Below are 25,538 nucleotides of genomic sequence, written 5' to 3'. Positions count from 1 at the left end.
TGTGGGCGAAAATGCCTTGTTCATGCTAGAGGTCAGAGGAGAATGGGCCGACTGATTCAAGCTGATAGAAGAGCAACTTTGACTGAAATAACCACTCGTTACAACCTAGGTATGCAGCAAAGCATTTGTGAAGCCACAACATGTACAACCTTGAGGCGGATGGGCTACAACAGCAGAAGACCCCACCGGGTACCACTCATCTCCACTACAAATAGGAAAAAGAGGCTACAATTTGCACAAGCTCACCAAAATTGGACAGTTGAAGACTGGAAAAATGTTGCCTGGTCTGATGAGTCTCGATTTCTGTTGAGACATTCAGATGGTAGAGTCAGAATTTGGCGTAAACAGAATGAGAACATGGATCCATCATGCCTTGTTACCACTGTGCAGGCTGGTGGTGGTGGTGTAATGGTGTGGGGGATGTTTTCTTGGCACACTTTAGGCCCCTTAGTGCCAATTGGGCATCGTTTAAATGCCACGGCCTACCTGAGCATTGTTTCTGACCATGTCCATCCCTTTATGACCACCATGTACCCATCCTCTGATGGCTACTTCCAGCAGGATAATGCACCATGTCACAAAGGTCGAATCATTTCAAATTGGTTTCTAGAACATGACAATGAGTTCACTGTACTAAACTGGCCCCCACAGTCACCAGATCTCAACCCAATAGAGCATCTTTGGGATGTGGTGGAACGGGAGCTTCGTGCCCTGGATGTGCATCCCACAAATCTCCATCAACTGCAAGATGCTATCCTATCAATATGGGCCAACATTTCTAAAGAATGCTTTCAGCACCTTGTTGAATCAATGCCACGTAGAATTAAGGCAGTTCTGAAGGCGAAAGGGGGTCAAACACAGTATTAGTATGGTGTTCCTAACAATCCTTTAGGTGAGTGTTAGGGTTAGGGTTATATATATATATATATATATATATATATATATATATATATATATATATATATATATTTTTTTTTTTTTTTTTTTTTTTTTTTCTCCTCTTCTGCCCGTTACATGTTGAGAATTACACACTGTTATTAACTGGGCACACATCATCACTTCAATCATTGCTTGGGTAAATCCAATATCGTAATATCTAAGGGGAGGAGTGGCCAATCCCTGATTGGATTTGTGAGGATTTTCTTACAACGGGATTGGTGAACCAATTTTTTCTTTTGTTTGAATCTATTGTTTGATAGTGGATGAGTGTCATGTCAGTCAAAGATCTTCTATAACAGGTGAAGAAACCCTCTTAAATTGATGAAAACGGCAGCACAGGAGTTGTGTTGCAAATGGAAAATATTACATTTTATCAGTAACATCCCCAACACTGTTGGCTCCATGTTAATTGTGCATGTTTGAACAGCGGTAGGTCAGTGGATTCGTTTGACACGCAGACTTGTTATTCTGTGCAGACTTTGACCAATTTAACCAATACTCTTCTAAGAATCTTGTTAAAGTCTATGTGCTATGAACGCACCTAGTGTGCATCAAGCTGTCTTAAGTTGGAGCGGGTGGAGTTTCATGATTTGTGTGTTCAATTTTCTCATCCAAATTTTTTCCTTTTTTTACTGCCAATGAGCCTGTAACTTAAAGACTTTATAGCTTTAATGCTATTTTAACATCAACATTTAATTTGTTGTTGCATTTAAGAACATAAGAGTTTACAAATGAGAGGAGGCCATTCGGCCCATCATGCTCGTTTGGTGTCCATTAGTAACTAAGGATCCTATCCAGTCTATTTTTGAATGTTCCCAAATTGTCAGCTTCAACCACATCGCTGGGGAGTTTGTTCCAGATTGTGATGACTCTCTGTGTGAAGAAGTGTCTCATGTTTTTCGTCTTGCGCTCTCCCTGGTTAGTTCCCTGACAAATTGAGTTAGAAAGCAGTCATTTACCATCTCAACCATCTTAATGTAATTTTTGACATATAATGCTACCCCACCACCTCTTTGATTTTGCCTGTCCCTCCTAAACTGTGTGTATGCTTTCAACTTGTATTAATCCCCATAATTTTCCATGTTTCTGTCACTCCTACAACATTCTAGGTCTAACATCTTGTTCTTTATACTCTTGGCATTGAGGTACAAACATTTCAGGAATTTCCTACTGGTAGTTTCCCTTGGTTTTCTTTCCTTAGTGGAACACAAGAACAGTCTTAGAGAAGTTACAAAGCACAGGCACTTTTATGCAGACCAGATACCAGGGCCCACATGTCTGTCCCAACTGGTCAGGAAGACCCATATATGATCAAACCAGAGAACAATTAAGGCATACGTACTGTTTAACATAAGGGGGGCTTGTATGATGTATCAAGCCCAAATTGCTGGTGAAAACTGGTTCTTATCAGACCCTGTTCTTCTGGGTATCAGGGTTGAACTATAGCACAGTAACGTAGCATTAGCTTTAGCTCCAAGAGCTATGTTTCTTTCAATTTCCCTCTTTGTATTCCTGATCCCTTTCTTAAGATCTCTTTGCAGTTCAACATATTCTTTGTATTTTGTTTAATCTCTACCCCTTTTGTATGCGCTATACAACATTTTCTTCCCCCCGGTAAACTCCACCATAGCCGCGCTGGTCTCCCCTCTCCTGGAGCACGGACACAGGGCCATGCGCTTTCAAAGCAGTGCCTCTCGCATTGGATTGTGGACACCATTACCATGGCCTACGAGTCCAATGGTACCTGAACACCTGGTGGCCCACTCGACTCAAGGCATTGCCACATCATGGGCCCATTAAGGTGCCCCCATGGCAGACATTTGTGCGGCTGCAGCTTGGGCCTCGCGGCTTACATTTGCCCGGTTCTACAGGTTGGACGTGACGGGACCGGTCCCTTCCATCGGGAACCCGGTGTTGGCTGCAGTCGAGCCCCAGTAGCCTACGGGCTCTGGCTTCTGCTTTTCCTCTCCCAGTCTGCCCTTGTTAAGTGCATCCTGATGGAGCTATCTGAACCGTGTCTTCCCTTCCACCGGACTATGCCTTCCAGTCGAGCACCCAAGCAAGCTACTCCTGGACTTGATGACAGCCCTGTCGATGTTTTCCCAGGGTCTGTTATGCGGCCTCCAGGTATGTTGCCTTATGAGGCCGCCCTGTATAAAGTTTGTTCATTATGCATTTTGTGGCGGTGGTGTATGCGTCTGGCCTGTACCCCGCTCTGTATATATAATGTGTGTTAAACAGCAAGAGTGTGGCTCCATTCTGGGAAGGTGTACAATGGAGCTCACTGCTGCTGTTCCCAGCTGTTGGTGCTCGAGTTTCGCTGCCTCACTGTGTACATAGTTCCTTGGTCAGCAGGTCTGTGGCCCGCTCTTGGCTGTGTGCCATAGAGCAAGAGTCTGCTGCTGCTGCCCTCAGTGGTAAGCACATCAGCAGGCTCGTGTTCCGCTGTGTATATAGTTAATTTGTCAAAACAGTAGAGCTCATGTTGCCCTGCGTTAGCCGGTCTAATTAGCAGGCGTCGACTGCTCCTGTGTCCCATGGGTGTCACATGAGTTCGTTCCTGTGTTCCATGGTGTATATAGTTTGTTTGTACGAAATCTAAGTTGTCAGCACAGTGGAGCGCTTCCACTCTATACTATTCAGTTGAGTAGGATGCCCCTGTGCTGCACGTCAGCAGCATGAAGGTCTTGCTATCAAGCAATATGTATATTGTATATTGTTGTTCAGCCCGGGAATTCTGTTGACTAGCCAGCTGCGAATTATGTTGTGCCTTTCAGTGGGTCTGTGGCCCCGTTCCTATTGGATCAGGGGTCCACTGCCATGATATGCGCGGAGGCCGCACAAGTTGCTTGATTGCCAGCGCCAGATATTGTGCAAGTAGATATGCCCTCCCTCCTAGCTGCACTAGTAGAGCAGCCGGCCTTGCTATTGTGAACAGAGGGCGTGAAAGTTAACCTCTGTAGCCCCGCTTTGTATATGCTGATAGTAGACAATTCCCAGTAGAGCGTGACTGCGGTCCTTGCTCTTGGGCGGCTCAGGTGCAGCCCTACGGGACCCCCTGATATTGTCTGGAGTTGTATTGCCAAGGTCTCCTAGCGGTGCACCTTGGGGCAGGCTCCCTTATCAGCTCGCTGCCTCCTCCCTTGCAATGATTTTGTTATACAGTAACCCCTCCCCCTTGGGTTGCACAGTCGCACGGTCGCACAGAGTACTAGCTCCCGACAAAAGAAGATGACCCTGCGCTGACATCACGTTTTATAGAACAGGAAGTGGGAAGGGACCTGTTCTGAGTGATGAGCGCAGGGGCCAATGGCAGCTTTGATAGAGTACGTTTTCAATCGGGTTCCTATGGAAGTGCGCCAAAACTCCTCCCCCTTGGGCAGTGCTTCCTTTTTCAGATAACCGGGGTTACATTCGCCACCTATCGTTTTAAGAAAACCTCAGAATATGGTAAGACACTGAGTAGTTCTGATGTCTACAAAGCAGCTTATTACACCACTCTAGGCAAGAGAGCAGCCTGGGAAGGCTGAGACAAATTATTTAAGGTATAATTGCACATACAATTATTCCTAACATACATTAAACTTTCTGTAAAGATCTCAAAATAACAGAATAAAAACATTGACATAAATTCCATTGTCAGAAATATGCATCTTCAAACAAGTCTCAGATATACAGTAAGATTAAATAATGTTTGAAGGTGATAAATTAGACATTGCACTGTATTTAAAATGAGAAATGTAATTGTAGGTTTGACTACTGAATTTGTTTAATCTTCTCATCGTCAGGATTCTTACATGCCTGGTAACAATAGCAAAAAAGTCTATAAGATTAAGGATACAAACACAAACGATACATTAAACCAGTCGTTGAGGTTAAAATCATAAAAGAGCGGACGTAACAAAATATAATAGGACGTAATATAATATAACATGTGACCTTAAGAAACATGGAATAGAATGACCCATGATGTCATGGGGCAGGGAAGTCTAATCACAGTGCTTATTCTAACAAATACAGAATTTGGTTGAAATAAAAACTGTAGGATCTAAGTTTTTATTCCAGCCAAATTCTGACTTTGTTAGAATCATTTAATCTTTAACTGATTTATTTAGAAAAAAAAATTCTGCTCTTAATCAGTGGTTGCAGAATTACTTTGCGTTATGCATGTGATTGCCAAGACGTATATACAGTGGGGGAAAAAAGTATTTGATCCCCTGCTGATTTTGTATGTTTGCCCACTGACAAAGAAATGATCAGTCTATAATTTTAATGGTAGGTGTATTTTAACAGTGAGAGACAGAATAACAACAAAAAAATCCAGAAAAATGCATTTCAAAAAAGTTATACATTGATTTGCATGTTAATGAGGGAAATAAGTATTTGACCCCTTCGACTTAGTACTTGGTGGCAAAACCCTTGTTGGCAATCACAGAGGTCAGACGTTTCTTGTAGTTGGCCACCAGGTTTGCACACATCTCAGGAGGGATTTTGTCCCACTCCTCATTGCAGATCCTCTCCAAGTCATTAAGGTTTCGAGGCTGACGTTTGGCAACTCGAACCTTCAGCTCCCTCCACAGATTTTCTATGGGATTAAGGTCTGGAGACTGGCTAGGCCAATCCAAGACCTTAATGTGCTTCTTCTTGAGCCACTCCTTTGTTGCCTTGGCTGTGTGTTTTGGGTCATTGTCATGCTGGAATACCCATCCACGACCCATTTTCAATGCCCTGGCTGAGGGAAGGAGGTTCTCACCCAAGATTTGACGGTACATGGCCCCGTCCATCGTCCCTTTGATGCGGTGCAGTTGTCCTGTCCCCTTAGCAGAAAAACACCCCCAAAGCATATTGTTTCCACCTCCATGTTTGACGGTGGGGATGGTGTTCTTGGGGTCATTCCTCCTCCTCCAAACACGGCAAGTTGAGTTGATGCCAAAGAGCTTGATTTTGGTCTCATCTGACCACAACACTTTCACCCAGTTCTCCTCTGAATCATTCAGATGTTGGTAAACTTCAGACAGGCCTGTACATGTGCTTTCTTGAGCAGGGGGACCTTGCGGGCGCTGCAGGATTTCTGTCCTTCACGGCGTAGTGTGTTACCAATTGTTTTCTTGGTGACTATGGTCCCAGCTGCCTTGAGATCATTAACAAGATCCTCCCGTGTAGTTCTGGGCTGATTCCTCAACCATTCTCATGATCATTGAAACTCCACGAGGTGAGATCTTGCATGGAGCCCCAGATCAAGGGAGACTGACAGTTATTTTGTGTTTCTTCCATTTGCGAATAATCGCACAAACTGTTGTCACCTTCTCACCAAGCTGCTTGGCGATGGTCTTGTAGCCCATTCCAGCCTGGTGTAGGTCTACAATCTTGTCCCTGATATCCTTGGACAGCTCTTTGGTCTTGGCCATGGTGGAGAGTTTGGAATCTGATTGATTGATTGCTTCTGTGGACAGGTGTCTTTTATACAGGTAACGAGCTGAGATTAGGAGCACTCCCTTTAAGAGAGTGCTCCTAATCTCAGCTCGTTACCTGTATAAAAGACACCTGGGAGCCAGAAATCTTGCTGATTGATAGGGGATCAAATACTTATTTCCCTCATTGACAAATCAATGTATAACTTTTTTGAAATGTGTTTTTCTGGATTTTTTTGTTGTTATTCTGTCTCTCACTGTTAAAATACACCTACCATTAAAATTATAGACTGATCATTTCTTTGTCAGTGGGCAAATGTACAAAATCAGCAGGGGATCAAATATTTTTTCCCTCACTGTATATATAGATATAGATATATAGATATAGATACAAGTATTGAGCAAACAGAATTATGGTCAGTCTGTTTCCTAAACTAAATAACACTTAACATATGGACAATTAATGATGCAGAGGCCATGGCAGTAATTGTATTGTGTCAAACACACCCCAAGTAATTTCTATGAGCTCAAGTGGTTAAATTCTAGTCATTGAAACACCAAAATTAATGTAGTTCTGAAACCCAGCACTTCATACATGATTAAGATTAATTTGACTAAGAGATCACAAGCTCAGGTTGGGAAAAAAAAACACAGTTATGTAGTCTTGTATTTGCCGGTGGGTCAATGTTTTGATTTAACCCGGCCCCAGACTTTGGAAATCCTGTCATAAAGGAAAAGTGTCTTGCAAAGCAATGACTATGAACATGCAAGCAGCATGGCACACAAATACAACTTTCCTCTGAACAAAACATCCCATGAGAGCATTTGTATCCTAAGACATCTCAATGCTTAAATGTTTAATGTTACCTTTAAAGATGTAACCTATGGAAATTACAGGTATTCTACTTGTACCAAACATGGGGAAGCATGCCTTTAACTGGCATTTCCCATTGCTTCTTTTTCTGTAAGGTCGAGGCAATTTGTAGTCAGATGCTTGCCTATTATAATTTTTTTTCTGTATTAGATTCTCTATCCCATTTAGAAAATACTCCTCCAGTATGCTTGTGAAAGCACAGTCAAGGTTTTTGAAGTGTTAATAATGAAGAATGGAAAGCCAGGTCAACCTGCCAGGCTGAAGTTTAAAATGCCACATTGAAAAGAGTCAGATCAGATTAGAACATAATCACCTCTAACCACATTCAAGCATAACGGAAAGAAGACAGAATCGAAAATGTGAAAGTTTAAAGGTGACCATTAAAAGATTAATTAATTGCCATTGCTATTGATATTTTTTTTGCTGCTTGCATGTTCATAGTCCACACTGAACCATTACAGAGAATTGACAAGTAAGTTCATTGTTGGAGCATTTCACCTAATACCCATAGACACTAAGGTAAACTTTGTAATTGTTTCTAGAAAAGCACATCTTACAGTTTGATACAAACCTTCAGTCTGCATTTCAAATATTATAACTTGTATATAAAAAAAGGCACATAAAGTTAAGGCACAGTGTCATATTAAGTGAAAAAGCATCACGTATTTTAAGATAATATGAAGGACAAACCTTAAAGTATTAAATCCTTCAAAAGACACTGGAACAATGAAATTCCTTTAAGAAACTGAGAAGCTCTTTCCGGACTAGGGCTGTCACCCAAACATTTAAAAACCTATATTTTTTTATTGATTTTAATACATTTGACCTAAATCTATATAAATATTAGAACATTGATTATCTATTTAAGTTTGGTAGGGCAGGATATTGTTCAAATGCACAACACACACCAAGCTAATTGCTTTCTTATTGCAATAGGTAGAGCTTAGGTATAGAATCTTAACTGGACATTTAAAGGTATGCTTATCTAATGTACATTGAGCCGGGGAAGCAAAACAAAGAGACATACAAAAAACTACTCAAAGTCTAACTTTGACAAGGACAAGGACAGGGACAAATAACTCTGGGTATTGAACTTGACCCTGACCTCAAACTTTGGACTCTGGCTTGTTTGTGTTTTGTTAACTAACCCTTTAGAGAGGGACCTGTACACTGGGGTTTGTCTCTATGTTTATAATAAATCACCTTTGTGCACCATACTCCCCTGCACCTGTGTTGCAGTTTCCCCTAGAGATCTCACCTATAGAGCCCCAGGCACAGGCATAGCATTGCTTCTCTGGGTGACAGCACAATGACTTTTGCATGGTTTAAAGCAGGGATTCCCAAACCAGTCCTGGAATACCCACTGCCCTGCAGAGTTTTTTGCCAATGGAGCTCATAATTAATGCACTGCTCAAAAAAATTAAGGGAACACTTAAATCACACATCAGATCTCGATGAATGAAATATATTAAAGATCAAAATCTTGACTGTGCATTGTGTAATTCGTTGAGAACAAAATGATGTAACAACGGTCAATGGAAACCAAAATCACCAACCGATTGAGGGCTGGACTCAAACCGAAAATCAAAGTAAACAATTGAAATCACAGGCTGTTCCAACTTGCGTGAATTTGATCACGGCAACTCATATTGTGACTCAGTAGTGTGTATGGCCCCCACGTGCCTGTATATGCATTCCCAACAATGTCTGGGCATGCTCCTGATGACGGTCATGCTGGATGATGTTGCAGGCAGCATAATGTTCACCACGGCGTCTCCAGACTCTTTCACGTTTGTCACATGTCCTCAGTGTGAATCTGCTCTCATCTGTGAAGAGAACAGGGCGCCAATGGTGGACCTGCCAATTCTGGAGTTCTCTGGCGAATGCCAATCGAGCTGCATGGTGCTGGGTTGTGAGCACAGGTCCCACTAGAGCACGTCAGGCCCTCATGACACCCTCATGGAGTCTGTTTCTGATAGTTTGGTCAGAAACATGCACACCAGTAGCCCACTGGAGGTCATTTTGTAGGGCTCTGGCAGTGCTCCTCCTGTTCCTCCTCGCACAAAGGAGCAGATACCGGTCCTGCTGCTGGGTTGATGCCCTTCTACGGCCCTGTCCAGCTCTCCTCATGTAATGGCCCATCTCTTGGTATCTCCTCCATGCTCTTGAGACACAGCAAACCTTCTTGCGACGGCACATATGGATGTGCCATCCTGGAGGAGCTGGACTACCTGTGCAACCTGAATGGGCTGCAGGTACTGCCTCATGCTACCAGTAGTGGCAAGGACACTAGCAAAACGCAAAACTAGAGAAGAATCAGTCAGGAAGAAAAAGGAGAGAGCAATTGTCTGTGGCCACCACCTGCAAAACCATTACCTTTTTGGGGGTGCCTTGCTGTTGCCTTCTAGTGCACCTGTTGTCACTTTCAATTCCACTGAAACAGGTAACACTGATTCACAAACTGGACAGACTGATATCCCTGAAGTTTAATTGACTTGGTGTTATACTGTGATGATGTGAGTGTTCCCTTATTTTTTTGAGCAGTATATAACAATGTAATATATGGTTTAATTGCGCAATTAAGAGCTTGGTTGCAAAAATTCCAGCAGGTCTATTTTTTAATTTCATTCACAATCAAACTACATAATGATTTAAAACAAACACATAAGGAACTCTGATAAGTATGTAATGCACATTTTTTTAAGCAAATATCCTTTAACTTGACACCCTTATATAGGTTAGAATTTATCTTCATATTCTCTATTTTTTTGTATTTGCTTTGTTGCTACCTGATCCCTCTATAGACTGCAGACACTTTTTAAGTGATCTTCACTGATTCTGGACAGACAGAGGAACTACCTCATTCACTGGAGAAAGTCCCTCATGTAGCTATAAAGAAACAGAATGTTGATGACACAGACCATACTATGGTCCTGATCCCTTCCCCCGAATAACAAAACAAAATAAAGAGTATAACTATTGAAGGTAGACTGGGGCACATTGGATACAGATTAACTCAAAAATGGATGGCTATATTTAAATAATATACTACTAGAGGCTCAGGTAAGCAAATTGAAGACCTAATGCAAAGAGCTTTTTCAATACTATAACAGTAAGAGGTCAATAAAGGAGGAAGTGAAAAAGCTAAAGGATAAAAATTGAAGTATCTTAGAAAACTAACAAGACTATTTTACAGAGGTGTTTACAAAAGAAAAAACAGATAACATGCCACAAAGTTAACAATCAGTCCAGTCCAACCCTAAGAGAGATCAGGATAAATTAAGAGGAGGTACTAAAGGGATTAGCAGAATAAAAAAAAACCTAACAAATCACCTGAGTCAGATGGTATATTTCAATATTTCCAATTTCCAAATGAGGGAAATTATGTATAAACCACTAACTAAAATATTCCAAATGACACTTAGAACAGGGGATGTGCCAACTGACTGGAAAATTGCAAATGGCATACCTATCCACAAAAAAAGGGGACAAATCAGAGCCAAGAATTACAAACCAATCAGTCTCACCTGTGTTACTTGTAACATTTTGGAAACAAAATATGAAAACCATATTCTTGGTGATAGTCAATATGGGTTATACTAGGCAGATCATGTCTTATTAATTCATTATAGTTTTTTGAACATGCAACTGCAGCTGTAGATCATGTGAAAGCATATGATATTGTAGCCTGGAGGACTGGTATTGAAGTCATTCAGGTTAATTAATGTAATATAGGGTTAACCTCCAGGGGGAGCTCTCCTTATTGTACATAGTTGGAAAAAAACAGGAAAGGGAACTGATGGTATCTGCTATTATTCTTTAGTTCCTTTTCCTGTATCCCAAAGGTAAGACCTATTGTAAATAGTCTGATACAATCCATTAATAAACTTTACATTTACAAACCATCCAATAATGATTATGATAAATATTGATGTGTAATATTTAAACTGTTGTTATCCAATGTATTTTTTGTGTTCCATTGTGTTTAGTGTTGTACTAAAATATATATAGATACCCGATAGTGTCCATGGGAGAAAAACGAGACATGTGGCATTGTTTACATTTGATATTTGGGTTATTTTGTTTATTACTGCAATGAACATTTTGTTTATTACTGCAATGAACATGTCTTTGGAAGAGAAAGGCAGACAATTGCATGGGATGGTTTCACGAATGCAAAAGGAACAAAGCTTTTTCACAAGACTTTATTCAGCTCAAGATGGAATTACCAGAACAAGCTATGTAGTTGCTCACAAAATCGCAAAAAACAGGAAGCCATTCTCAGAGGGAGAATTCATCAAGGAATGTTTGGTTGAATTTGCTGCAATATTGAAAGCAATAAGAAAGCGCTTTTTGAAAAACTTTCACTGTCAAGGCGTACTGTGATGCGACGTGTTGAAGAAATCTCTGAGAACTTGGAACAGTTGAAAGGTAGAGTAAACAATTTGTATTATTTTTCTCTGCTCCTTGACGAGAACTGTGATGTTGCCCAGCTGTTGATTTTCATACGAGGCATTACTACAGATTTTACATTGATTGAAGAACTTGCATCAGTGCAGTCAATGAGAAACAACTATAGGCAAGGATTTATTGGACAAAGTTAATGAGTTGGCAGAAAGTGGCTGGTGTGACCACTGATGGGTGTCCAAACTTGACAGCCAAAAATGTCAGCTTATTAAAAGGGATACAAGACCAAGTGACAGAAACTAACCCAGAGCAGAAAATAATTGTTCTGCATTGCATTATTCACCACACGGTTCTCTGCAAATGTATTCTAAAATGTAGCCATGTTGTGGAGACAGTTTTACACAACTAGTGAACTTTATTTGAGCAAGAGCATTAAACCACAGGCAATTTGACTCTCTATCGGAGGAGTCGGAGGCAGAACACACGGATATTCCCTATCAAACAAATGTCCTATGGCTCAGTTTGGGGAAGGTGCTGAAAAGAGTGTGGAACCTGAAATCAGAGACCGATTGTTTTTGCGAATAAAAGGAAAAGATGCAGACTTCCCTCAACTGCCTGGCGTAGACTGGCAGACTGATTTTGTGTTTGCCGATGATGTCATGGGTCTCCTGAAAGAATTGTAAACTACAAGGAGTGGGGCTTTTTGCTTATGACATGTACTCCCTTGTCAAAGCCTTCATGGCAAAGTTGCTACTTTTTTCCCGTCAAATTGAACGCAAGAACTTCACACACCTCCCAACATTGCAACAGATTACAATATCTGATGTGAACCAGAAAATATATGCATCTCTACTACTCCCTTTGTACACTGAATTTTCACACTGGTTCATTGATTTTAAAATGTTAGAAAATGACATGGCTTTGATTTCATCCCCTTTCAAATTCAGTGTGGACAACGCTCCTATTGATCTCCAGTTTCAGCTTATTGACTTGCAGTCAGAACATTTCAAATCTGCGCCACTCCTGAGGTTTTATGCATCTCTCAATGAAAAGAACTTTCAAAAGAACAGGGCCCACACTCAAAAGATGCTTGTACTGTTTGGTTCAACCTACTTATGCGAACAGACATTTTCGGTGATGAAATTCAATAAATTAAAGAACAGATCCTCCATTAGTGACAACCACCTTACAGCAGTGCTGCGCATTGCAACATCGGAAATGACATCTGACTTCACCTTCCTTCTTAACGTACAAGATAGACTCTCTTCTTCACATCGAATGAGTACAAGTTTTAAGTTGGATCTATTTTACACGTTCTAACATAAATATCAGTGTAAATATTGTAGCGATCCTGGTGGGTGTCTGTGTGTATGTGCCATTATGGCAGCCCAAAGGTGAGGGGAGGATGTAAGTGTTTATGCAGGGTGGGTGGGTCAGTTCGGGGACCCTGACTATCTGTCTGTGTGTGTGCATGAGTGTGAATGTGTGTTACATGTGGGGTGTTATTGTGTTGCGCTAGGGAGGGATGTGTTTGTGTGGCTCCCCCCGTCTCGGGGTGGTACAGCCAGAGAGCGGTGATTGGGAGGGTGGGAGTCACCTGATAGTAGGATATATAAGGGCGTGGTGACGCGCCACTTAGAGAGTTGCGTAGGAGTTGGTTAATGGGAAAGTCTGACTTGTGCAGTTTATTGGAACCTGAAGGAAAAAGGGGAAAGTCAATGTACCTCTTTTAAACTGTTAATAAATGCCAGTTTGTTTTGGAAGACTTCTGTTTCGCTACAATATGTTAAAACGAATAATAATAATAATTAATAATAATAATAATAATAATAATAATAATAATAATATTATAATAATAATAATAATAATTCATGACAAAACAGATATGTGGCCCGCGATGCCATACTGACATTCATACAGTGGCCCACTTATGAAAATAATTGCCCACCCCTGGTGTAGGGTGAAGCTAAAAGCGCTCAATGGGACACACTTCAGCGTCAGCATTCAGCGCCTTTGACTGAAAAAGTACCTACGTGGTCTTTTCTTGTCATCTGTCTCTGTATTTAATTAAAATAATAATAATAATAATAATAATAATAATAAAAACAATAATAAATATAGCTGCAAGGGGCCAGTAGGGGGCCATGGATATGTGGAGGGATATGGCATATTTAACAGACTTCAGCCATGATGAGATTCAAACCCAGGTCTTACACACCACAGTGATCTAACCACAACACCAAATGGCCCAGTCTTCATGATATCTCTTCAGAACTGATACAATATGATAATGCTAGTACATGAATATTGAAACTAATAAAGCTATAAGCAGCCAAACACATCTGTAGGGATATATCATGTTTAACATACTTTTTAATTCTTACAATGAATACATAGACAATATTACATTGTTAACTTTTTCAATATTTGAAAAGATTACTAGTACTAATACTAGTTAAATTTATATTGGTAGTACAGCTCCCTCTCTTTTTCAGGTCCACATGAATGTATAACATGTATCACTTCATAAATATACTCTTATAAATCCAAGCCTTAATAGCAAGTTCCCCAGTGATGCAGTGGGTAAAGGCAAGGCTAAGACATGTTCTTGTATCTTGTATATGTCAACACCTGCATGTGTCCAAGTTCTTATAATCGAATCCTGCTGAATGCTTGGCTTGATGGTTGAGTTTCAGAGTATGTGGTCTGTACTAGAAGTCCTTGCAAGCTTGGCATGATGGTTGAGTTGAGTCCCTACAAGTGGTGGCATTGTCTGTGATTGATAGAGCACTATTTAAGTGGATTAGATGAAGTTTGTGAAAGTACAGACAAATTTGGTTTAAAAAATCTTTTTTATGAATTTACATTTACAAATCTGAATATAGGTCATAACACGAAGTCATGCATCAAGTTTCACATCTGTCCCATTAGCAGTTCGGAAGGAGAAGAGGTTTGAATATTGTCTTATAATTGTCACTTAATCTAATATTGGCACCACACCATATGACATATGACCTCCACATTTCTTGTGGGACTATCTGCTATAGATATCTACCAACACACCAATTTTGATGAGTTTCTCTTATGATGTTTTAATTCCATGGACGTTTGAAATTTATGAACAAAACATTATAAATTGATTTGGTCATAGCAGACAGGTTATTTAATGAATCAGCTTGTTTTTAACAAATCTCATAGAGGACCAAGCCAAGGTCATGTCTGCAAAATTTCACTTCAGTCCGCCTAATGATTTCAGAGAAGAAGATGATTGAATATTATTGACCAATCCAATATGGCTGCCAAACCATGTGCCAGATTGACATGTCTTGAACAAATCTGAATATAGGTCATAACATAAATGTATGCACCAAGTTTCAAATCTGTCCCATTAGCAGTTTTGGAGAAGAAGATGATTGAATATTGTCTAATAATTGTCATTAATCCAATATTGGCACCAAACAATAAGGCGTATGACCTCCAAATTTATTGAGGAACAACATCATATAGGCATCTACCAGCATAACAAATTTGGTGAGATTCTGTACAGTAGTTTTCATTTTATGGCAATTTGAAATATATGGCGGAATAATAATAATAATAATAATAATAATAATAATAATAATAATAATCTGACCAATTACAAAAGGTACAAAATTACTTCGTTGCTTGGCCCCCAAATAATAATAATAATTTTGAAATACACTGTTCATTAATATCACCTCCTAGTTTTATAGGATACTACTTCAGTAATTAATTAATTGATAGGTGCCAAAATGTTTTTTGGCTGAACTTTCTAATCATATATATAAATCATGATTATATAATCATTTTATATTATCTATCTATGTATTATAATTTCCTTGATACATAATTTAACAATGCCATATTTTCCCAATTTACTTGTCTCCGCCTTTAACTTCAGCGCTATAACACTTCCACATAAGTGTACTCTTTTGTACACTCCGTCAAAGGGAGCATTGACAGCTCAATTAGGCTTCCTTCACTCACTCCCTAAGGTATTGGGACACCCCTTAAGAAGGACACCGTAGTACTTCTGCCCCGCAAGGGAAGGGAACAAGGGAACAAGTGTGCAATTTGGGATGCAGCCTGGGTAAAGGAACAAGATTGAATGATTTATTTTCTTCAAGCTCTCTGCTTTGCTCAGTGGCTTAAGGCTGCAACCACATGTCCCTTGATCCCTAGGACAACTTTTTTATGGGTTACACTTTAAAATAAGGTGCTGTGATAAGGTGTTACTATTCCGCCATATTTTTCAAATTGCCATAAAATGATACCATAGGATAATCTCAATCTGAGTTCTGATGTTAATCAGATGTATAACAGGGTTAGGGTTAGGGATAGGGTAAGTGCAGGTTCAGAACTCAGATGATGTTCATGATGTATTTATGTGTTACTCCTGTGGTATTCATATATTAATTCATAAGGAATCACAGCACCTTATTATAAAGTGTTACTAGTAGAAGAAAATTGTATGAAATTGGGGTGAGTGGAGGCTGCCCCTGTAGCTCCCAGAAACAAAGGAATATGCATTTAGCCTTCACAATATAGCCCCCCATTGTATTGTATGGGACAACTACCGCAGTAGTCCCAGATGGCATACAAACACTGCTTTAGACTACACTTTCCCTGCCCCCCAGAAGCCTGGCATTAACTTGTTTCAGCCTGACATCTCTCAGCACCCAGGTGCCACACATTGGCATACTTTAGCCCACCTGCTCCACGCCTTCAGAAGCCGATATGCCCTTGTTTAAGACTTACATCTCACAGCTTCCAGTTGCCTTACATGGCATGTTTTAGCCCACCTGCTCTGATCCTCCAGATGTCACAATACACTTGCTTCAGCCTGACTTCTCAGCTCCCAGGCACCGCACATAGAATACTTTAACTCTCTGGCTTCGTGCCATCAGAAGCCCATATTGTTTTATCCTTATTGGTCTCAGATTCGTGTGTTACAGCCCTCCATTTTTTACATTTTATGTGATCATAACAAGGGGAAAAATGTACAGGCTACATTTTAAACGTGTTGTGTTTTTAAGGTGCAATTATGCAGCCTATATGTGTATATATTTATTTTAATGAAGACCACGAAATAACAGGTACGTGCAGAGACTGAAAACAGGGGGGGGGGGGCTTTTAGACATGGATTGTAGAAGTACTAGACAGGGCTGTGACATTAACCACCCAACCCCCACCCGGGAGGGAGGCCCCAACCGAACCCGACACAGTGGGGATGGCCATGGGGCCGAGGAGCAGGAGCATTAGGATGGGTGGCATGAAAATCCATGATGACAGACGGGTCGAGCACATCAGAGGCAGGAACCCAGGAACGTTCTGCTGGGCCGTAACCCTCCCAGTTGACCAGGTATTGCAGGCAACCCCGGAGGAAATGGGAGCGGATTAGGGATCGAACCGCATATTCAGGGCCATTGCCTAAATCCAGGGGAGGAGGAGGAGCAGTGACAGGCAGAGCAGGAGAAGGCATGGGATCTGACACAACAGGCTTCAACAGAGAAACATGGAATCTGGGTGCATTCCTGTAAGTGCAGGGGCAACTTCAGCCGCGGACTCAACTTTTTGGATGGGAGTTTCATCTTGATGTCCCAGGTGAGGAGCCAGACTTCTTATCCTGACAGGTACTGCAGTGCTGGACGGCGATGAAGGTACACTTTGGTCAACGGTGGATGTTGCAGCCGGGTGTGAGCAGCTTGCCAGACCTCAGCACTACAGCAAAACCAGTCATCCAGTGCTGGGACATCTGTGGATTCCTCATCCTAGGGAAATAGTGCAGGCTGATATATGAGGGTACATTGGAAAGGAGTGAGGTGGATGACGAGCTGGTGAGGGAGTTCTGTGTATATTCTGCCCAGGGTAAGAACTGACTCCATTCCATTTGGGATGTGCTGCAGTAGGAGCGCTGCAACCTACCAATTTCCTGGTTTAACTTTTCAGTAGTAAAGGCTGAAGTAAGGCTGATGTTGACATTGAGTGCCTTGAAAAAGGCAGACCAGACATGGGAGGTAAATTGGGGACCTCTTTCAGAGACTATGTCCTCAGGCAACCCGTAGATGCAGAAGACCTGATTGAAAAGTACCTCTGCTGTCGGGATATCCAGAGGTAGGTGTTGAATGGATACAGTACCATATTTGGAAGTGCACTGACAATGGGACAAAGGTCTGATTAGCTGGACAAGCGTACGGGGCAGGATTGGAGGCGAGTCCATGCTGAATCTGATAATTCAATTCAATTCAGTCCAACATTTGTAGACTGCTTTTGGCACTGTTCTCTGCCTTAACATCTTGATAACAAAAAACAAAAGTCCTTCACTGGTTAATTCCAATATCTTTCATATATATATATATACACATCATTTAAAAATGAATTAAAGGGAGACAGACTTGTGACAGAGCTGGAAATAAAGTTAAGAGGAAACAACCAATGCCTGCTGCTCCCAATTACTGTACTTAATCTATCATAATGAAAAAATAAAACATTAAGCATTATCATTCCTTTTCTTGAACAAACTGCACTTGTAACAAAATAGCATATACTGACTGCAAGCACAGATGGCTGGGTGGAACCTCTCTATCTTTTCAGCTATGAATTGGATATATGATCTTTTCCCACAACAGCTGATTAATTTATTATTTTTGTGTTATAATTGTACTGAATAGAAAGATAAATTAAGCAAAACATTAAAACAAATGTTATTCTTTATGTATGTAAAAAAAGGCCACAATACTGATGTAAAACAAACTAAATCAAAAGTACTAGATGTATATCATTTTAAATTAGGGAGTATCAAGGAAATTACTATTATTTAATGAGAACTTCTTATGAATGATAAGAAACATGTTTTGAGATGAAGATGTTTTGAGCAGGGGGTGCTGCTGACCAAAAGTAAAATCATGACTTTTTGGAAAAATCCATAATGACCATGATTATTGCTTGTCCTGGGTATGACACAACTGCATACTTATATGTAAATGCACATTTTGTCACGTCCACAAGGACGAAAGGAAGGGATCCAAGTGCAGGCTAGAAGTTGAAGCAGATAATCCAATGAGGGCAAAATGAGAGAGAGAAAACAGACAGTCCAAGGTCGATCGATCAGGCAAAGAGGCTAGTGGGGAGATCCAGAAGGGGTAAACGAGAGACGATAGCAAGAGGTCAAAAACCACGGAGAAGCAAACACGAAACAAGGCTCAGAGTTGATTCTAGAAAGAAAGAAAGACTTCACGATGAATCTATGAAACAGAGGGGTTTAAGTACTGTGAAGGAGAGAGGGTTTGAATGAGGTGAATGAAAGATTGACCAATGATAGGAGAGGAGGACAGAACAGGTGCACCTGGTAGGAAAGAATGTGGAAAGACTGGTTTGACTGGACAAAGGAAAGGAGAAGCACTAGACTAGTATTCGGGAGAGGGAGACCTCTGGTGGTGAACTTAGGTGGAAACAGGGGAGACCGTGACACATTTCATAGATAAATCAATTAAAATGTGTGTATATATCCTGTGTTAGTATCCAGTGGAAGGGTGATGCACAAACAGCAGAAGGGATACCATAATTCGGGATACACTTTCCAAAATACAAAAAGGGACAGTATTATGTTAAGAAGATTAAGAGACAGCATTTCATAAGTTATTTTACGCTCTATTGGGGGCTTGTAGTATGTTGCTAAATTAATATTTTAATGTTCTCTTTCAGGTTGTCATTATCAACATATCATCAAAACTGCTCATGTGATCAACAATACTATAATATATATCCTTATGTGGAGGATCTCCTTGAAGTGTTTTATTTGACAATGGAGAATTATATTCTGAGCCACTAATATTACAGATACCAATCAACCTAAACCACATGTCTTTGGACAGTGGGAGGAAGCCAGAGTGCCCGGAGAAAGCCCACACAGACACAGGGAGAACATGCAAACTCCACACAGACAAGCCAGGAATCAAACCCAGGCCCCAGAGCTGTGAGGAAGCAGCGCTGTCCACTGTGTCACCCATATAATCTCTCTATATTCATAAATGTGTGCATGTTATTTTTGTCAATTTAAAAACAATATTAAAATGACTTACTTATCCATTTCAAGTGTCATCTAATGAAATGCCTTAATATGAGTGCTACTCATATCTGATCATTTTTCTCTTCATGTAAATTATATTCATGGTAGACTTTATGGGTCATGGTTATTATGGTTTCCTCTGTGGTAGAAAAACTGCTACCATCTTCTGCGATTTTTGGGAAATGCTTTCTTTGAACCGGGTGAAGATTTCCAGAGTCATATGTTTTCTGCAGTATCACCCAGTCATACATTTTGTGAAATAAAGTAAAGCTAAACTACAGCATAAGATTTAGCAGAAACCACATACAGTAGACTGCAGGATTATAATTAACTATATTAAAGCTGTATTAATTTCAAAGCAATGTTTACCAATTTTTATATTTTTATATTTATTTTTGGAAAACCCACTTGTTATTTGATCCCCATCCCACCCTCACACTCACATATTGACTTGCACTAAATGACAGAGACCATGATTTCATCCAAAGCAATTCACTTTCAATGAAATTATACATGCCTCCAGAGTCAACAGGATGAAAGGCAGAGCTTGCTTTGAAATCACCTGCTGATATGCAAACAGGTGACAGAGCTTCACGGTGTCTGCTGGACACAAGTAATGATGCATGATAAGTGGTGCTCTCCTACAATATAAATTCAGGGTACTCTAACAGTGTGGGATGTGGGTCAGGGTCAGACATTTCTTGTAGTTGGCCACCAAGTTTGCACACATCTCAGGAGGGATTTTGTCCCACTCCTCTTTGCAGATCCTCTCCAAGTCATTAAGGTTTTGAGGCTGACGTTTGGCAACTTGAACCTTCAGCTCCATCCACAGATTTTCTATGGGATTAAGGTCTGGAGACTGGCTAGGCCACTCCAGGACCTTATTGTGCTTCTTCTTGAGCCACTCCTTTGTTGCCTTGGCTGTGGGTTTTGGGTCATTGTCATGCTGGAATACCCATCCACGACCCATTTTCAATGCCCTGGCTGAGGGAAGGAGGTTCTCACCCAAGATTTGATGGTACATGGCCCCGTCCATCGTCCCTTTGATGCGGTGCAGTTGTCCTGTCCCCTTAGCAGAAAAACTCCCCCAAAGCATAATGTTTCCACCTCCATGTTTGACGGTGGGGTCATTCCTCCTACTTCAAACATGGCGAGTTGAGTTGATGCCAAAGAGCTCGATTTTGGTCTCATCTGAACACAACACTTTCACCCAGTTCTTCTCTGAATCATTCAGATGTTCATTGGCAAACTTCAGACAGGCCTGTACATGTGCTTTCTTGAGCAGGGGGACCTTGCGGGCGCTGCAGGATTTCAGTCCTTCACGGCGTAGTGTGTTACCAATTGTTTTCTTGGTGACTATGGTCCCAGCTGCCTTGAGATCATGAACAAGATCCTCCCATGTAGTTCTGGGCCGATTCCTCACCGTTCTCATGATCATTGAAACTCCACGAGGTGAGATCTTACATGGAGCCCCAGACCGAGGGAGACTGACAGTTATTTTGTGTTTCTTCCATTTGCGAATAATCGCACCAACTGTTGTCACCTTCTCACCAAGCTGCTTGGCGATGGTCTTGTAGCCCATTCCAGCCTTGTGTAGATCTACAATCTTGTCCCTGACATCCTTGGACAGCTCTTTGATCTTGGCCATGGTGGAGAGTTTGGAATCTGATTGATTGTTTGCTTCTATTTGCTTCTCTTAAAGGGAGTGCTCCTAATCTCAGCTCGTTACCTGTATAAAAGACACCTGGGAGCCAGAAATCTTGCCGATTGATAGGGGATCAAATACTTATTTCCCTCATTAACATGCAAATCAATTTATAACTTTTTTGAAATGCGTTTTTCTGGATTTTTTTGCTGTTATTCTGTCTCTCACTGTTAAAATACACCTACCACTAAAAATATAGACTGATCATTTCTTTGTCAGTGGGCAAACGTACAAAATCAGCAGGGGATCAAATACTTTTTTCCCTCACTGTATATATATATATATATATACACCAATCAGCCATAACATTTTGCCCCTTTTGTCATCAAAACAGCCCTGACCCGTTGAAGCATGGACTCCACAAGACCTCTGAAGGTGTGCTGTGGTATCTGGCACCAAGACGTTAGCAGCAGACTCTTTAAGTCCTGTTTGGCCAGCACATCCCACAGATGCTCGATTGAATCGAGATCTGGGGAATTTGGAGGCCAAGTCAACACCTTGAACTCGTGATTCATCAGACAAGGCCACCTTCTTCCATTGCTCCGTGGTCCAGTTCTGATGCTCACGTTCCCATTGTAGGGCAGCCCCATACGCAACAAACTGCAATGCACTGTGTGTTCTGACACCTTTCTATCAGAACCAGCATTAACTTTTTCAGCAATTTGAGCTACAGTAGCTCGTCTGTTGGATCGGACCACACGGGCCAGCCATCGCTCCCCACTTGCATCAATGAGCCTTAGCCGCCCATGACCCTGTTGCCGGTTCACCGCTTTTCCGTCCTTGGACCACTTTTGATAGGTACTGACCACTGCAGACACCCCACAAGAGCTGCAGTTTTGGAGATGCTCTGACCCAGTCGTCTAGCCATCACAATTTGGCCCTTTTCAAAGTCGCTCAGATCCTTACGCTTGCCCATTTTCCCTGCTTCTAACACATCAACTTTGAGGACAAAATGTTCACTTGCTGCCTAATATATCCCACCCACTGACAGGTACCATGATAACGAGATTATCAGTGTTATTCACTTCACCTGTCAGTGGTCATAATGTTATGGTATATATATATATATATATATATATATATATATATATACTGCAATATTTAAAGCCTAAATAAAGCCTATATATATTGAAAGCTTTAATTTGTAATATTTATGATTATTTATTTTTATGAGCTATAGTGAGAAAAAAATGTGTTAGGTCAGCAATTTAAAAAAAATAAAATAAAAATAATAATAATGTACTGTACTTGTATGTTCAGCAAATAATGTATGTGTATGGGGGGGGAGGGCTGGTTTTATTATTTTCTTAAATGAACTGACGGTGTGAAGCTGGGTGATTTATGCACAGACACAGCATTCAGCCTTGCGACTGTATTCTTGAAGTAATGTTTTACCGAGGTAGGAGCGAGCCGAAAATCGAATGAACCGGTAGAAGCAGTGAGAGTGGCGAGCTGTACCGTGTGACTGCACCGCATCCAGTTCGAGCCAGTTTTCACAGTGACTCAGCTGAATTTACAAGAGATGACCTTTTAAGAGAGAAGAGTGGCGAGCTGACAGAGAGGCTGCCTGCGACGATGGCGAGATTGCATCTGTGTGGGCAGCAGAACTGCAGCAGTCTGTGTAGGCAAGGAGGTGGAGCTCTGTGTGTAGCTGGCCTATCACAGAACGATGTGGACAGACACAGCTAGCAGGTAGTACTACCAAATGAGGGTTTTTCTTCATCACGACTACGGATATTGACACATTTCACTCGGATGATACTTGTGCTCATAAAAAGTACTGTAGCGCCGGCGTAGTTCAAGCAGAATCAAACAATAGATATGGAACAGCAAATGCTCTTTATTAACCTGCAAAAGCAGCACTTCTGCTCATGCACTTACTGTTTTATTAGGTTAAGTATCTTACATTTCAAAATAATAAAAACATTCAAATTGTTTTTTAATACTCATGATTAAAATTTTGTTAAAATCAATCTTCTAAAATCACTAAAAAATTTAAAATCTTATAGTGATTAACTTATAACATACAAATACATGAACTCAAATAAACATGTGCTTAAATTACTTACAAGTGCTAGAACTAGGCAGAGACAGAGACACAAGCAGTGGGAATAGGCGGGGGCTCCCCATAGGGGCAGACCGACGCAATTAGGGTGAACAGACTGGACAACACATAGGCAAGTCACAGTAGGTGAGGGCACACACATAGACGGACACAAACCCCAACAACAATAACCCAACAACACAATAACCCCAAACACAACAATAAACAGGCAAACAACACAGACAATGTGAGCAACATGTACTGCAATGCATGCTGGGATGCTGCCCCAACAGTTCTCCATTAGTCCTGCAGATTGCTGCAGCAGGCGCGCTACAGTACATTATCCGTACAGGATACTTGTTTCAGCCAAGTACTCGCTCAACCCTAATCTCTACATGTATGGCAGGCATTCCATTCCATTCATATTTTTATTTGGAATTTGGGAGAAATGTTGTCAGTAGTTAATTTTCTATACATAGAAAAAACAGAGAAACTGATCATTTTACAGTGGTCTCTTTATTTTTTCCAGAGCTGTATATATACATGCAGTGGCTCTAAAAAGTATTCACCCCCCTTGGACTTTTCCACATATCATTGTGTTAAACATGAAATCAGAATGCATATGTAATCATCCCCTTCAGTCAATATTTGGTAGAGGCACCTTTGGCAGCAATTACAGCCATGAGTCTATGTGGATAAGTCTCTACCAGCTTTACACATTTGGACACAGCAATTATTGCCCATTCTTCTTTGCAAAATTGGACAAGCTCCATTAACATGGATGGGGACCTTTGGTGAACATCTATTTTCAACTCTTTTCACATATTCTCAGTTGGATTGAGGCCACACCAGGACATTGACCTTTTTGTTTTTAAGCCATTCCAGTGTGGCTTAGGCTGTATGTTTGTGTTCATTGTCCTGCTGGAAGATGAATCTTCTCCAGTCCCAGGTCTCTTGCAGACTTCAGCAGGTTTTCTCCAGGATTTCTCTGTACTTTGCTGCATCCATTTTGCCCTCTATCTTTACAAGGTTTCCAGGCCCTGACGCAGAGAAGCATCCCCATAGCATGATATTGCCAGCACCATGCTTCACGGCAGGTATGGTGTTCTCAGGATGATGTATAGTGCTTATTTTGGTCTCATCAGACAATAGAATCTTCCTCCACTTGGTCTCAGTCTCCCACATGCATTAATATATGTTTTTTTCAACAATGGCTTTTGGTTTGCCACTCTCTCATAAAGGCCACTTTTGTGAAGCACCCAGGCTATTGTTGCAATATCTCCCAGCTCAGCCGTGGAACTCCTTTAGAGTTGCCATAGGCCTCTTGGTGGCCTCCCTGACTAGTGCCCTTCTCGCCCTGATACTCAGTTTTTGAGGATGGCCTGATCTAGGCAGATTCACAGGACTTTACTGTGTCTATGTACTGTGTACTATGCCTTGGAAATGTTCTAATATCCTACCCCTGATAGGCGATTTTGAAGAATCTTATTCCGGAATTGCATTGAATGTTTCTTCGTCTTTAGAAACAGTTGTATTTAACCTGAAATCATTTGACACATATTATTTGCACAGAGGTGGACTCCATTCAACTAATTATGTGACTTCTAAAGACATTTGGTATGTCAAGGTAAAGGGGGTGATTAACCTTATGAAATCTCCATTGCAGAAGTAACCAAAACATGGTTTTGCATGGCTCTTTATTATGAAAAATATACACTATTTTGATTTCCATTCACAAATTTTTCCTTCCTGAAACTAGACTACCCAGATGGCCCTGTAATCCTGGACACACTCTGAAATAGACCATTCCTCCATAATAAAATACTCCATAAAACTGAGTGTTAAATTATGTTCAAAATAATAGTGCTGTGTTACTTTCATACTGTTAGTCAGCATTACAATACAGTCAATTTATACCTATTATTTATGCATTATGGATCTTGTTTTTCTTTTTTCCCTATTTTATTTGCCCTTAATTAATTGCTTAGATTACTTAACACAATGCCTTAATTTGCACAGATTCTATTAAAACAATATATAATTCTGATTATCTGTTCTCTTTTCAGTCA

At 40.8% G+C, this 25,538-nt stretch overlaps 1 protein-coding gene and 1 pseudogene across 1 annotated transcript in view; one reads left to right on the top strand and one right to left on the bottom strand.

Moving 5' to 3' along the window:
- Positions 1 to 25,538, bottom strand: part of iglon5 (IgLON family member 5) — a 326,672-nt gene that overhangs the window by 238,808 nt on the left and 62,326 nt on the right. The window lies entirely within an intron of this gene.
- On the top strand, positions 11,049 to 13,478 carry LOC136765013 (general transcription factor II-I repeat domain-containing protein 2B-like; annotated as a pseudogene).

Source organism: Amia ocellicauda, chromosome 12, assembly GCF_036373705.1.
Source record: "Amia ocellicauda isolate fAmiCal2 chromosome 12, fAmiCal2.hap1, whole genome shotgun sequence".
Taxonomy (NCBI): Eukaryota; Metazoa; Chordata; class Actinopteri; order Amiiformes; family Amiidae; genus Amia; species Amia ocellicauda.
This window is presented reverse-complemented; position numbering and strand designations above follow the sequence as displayed.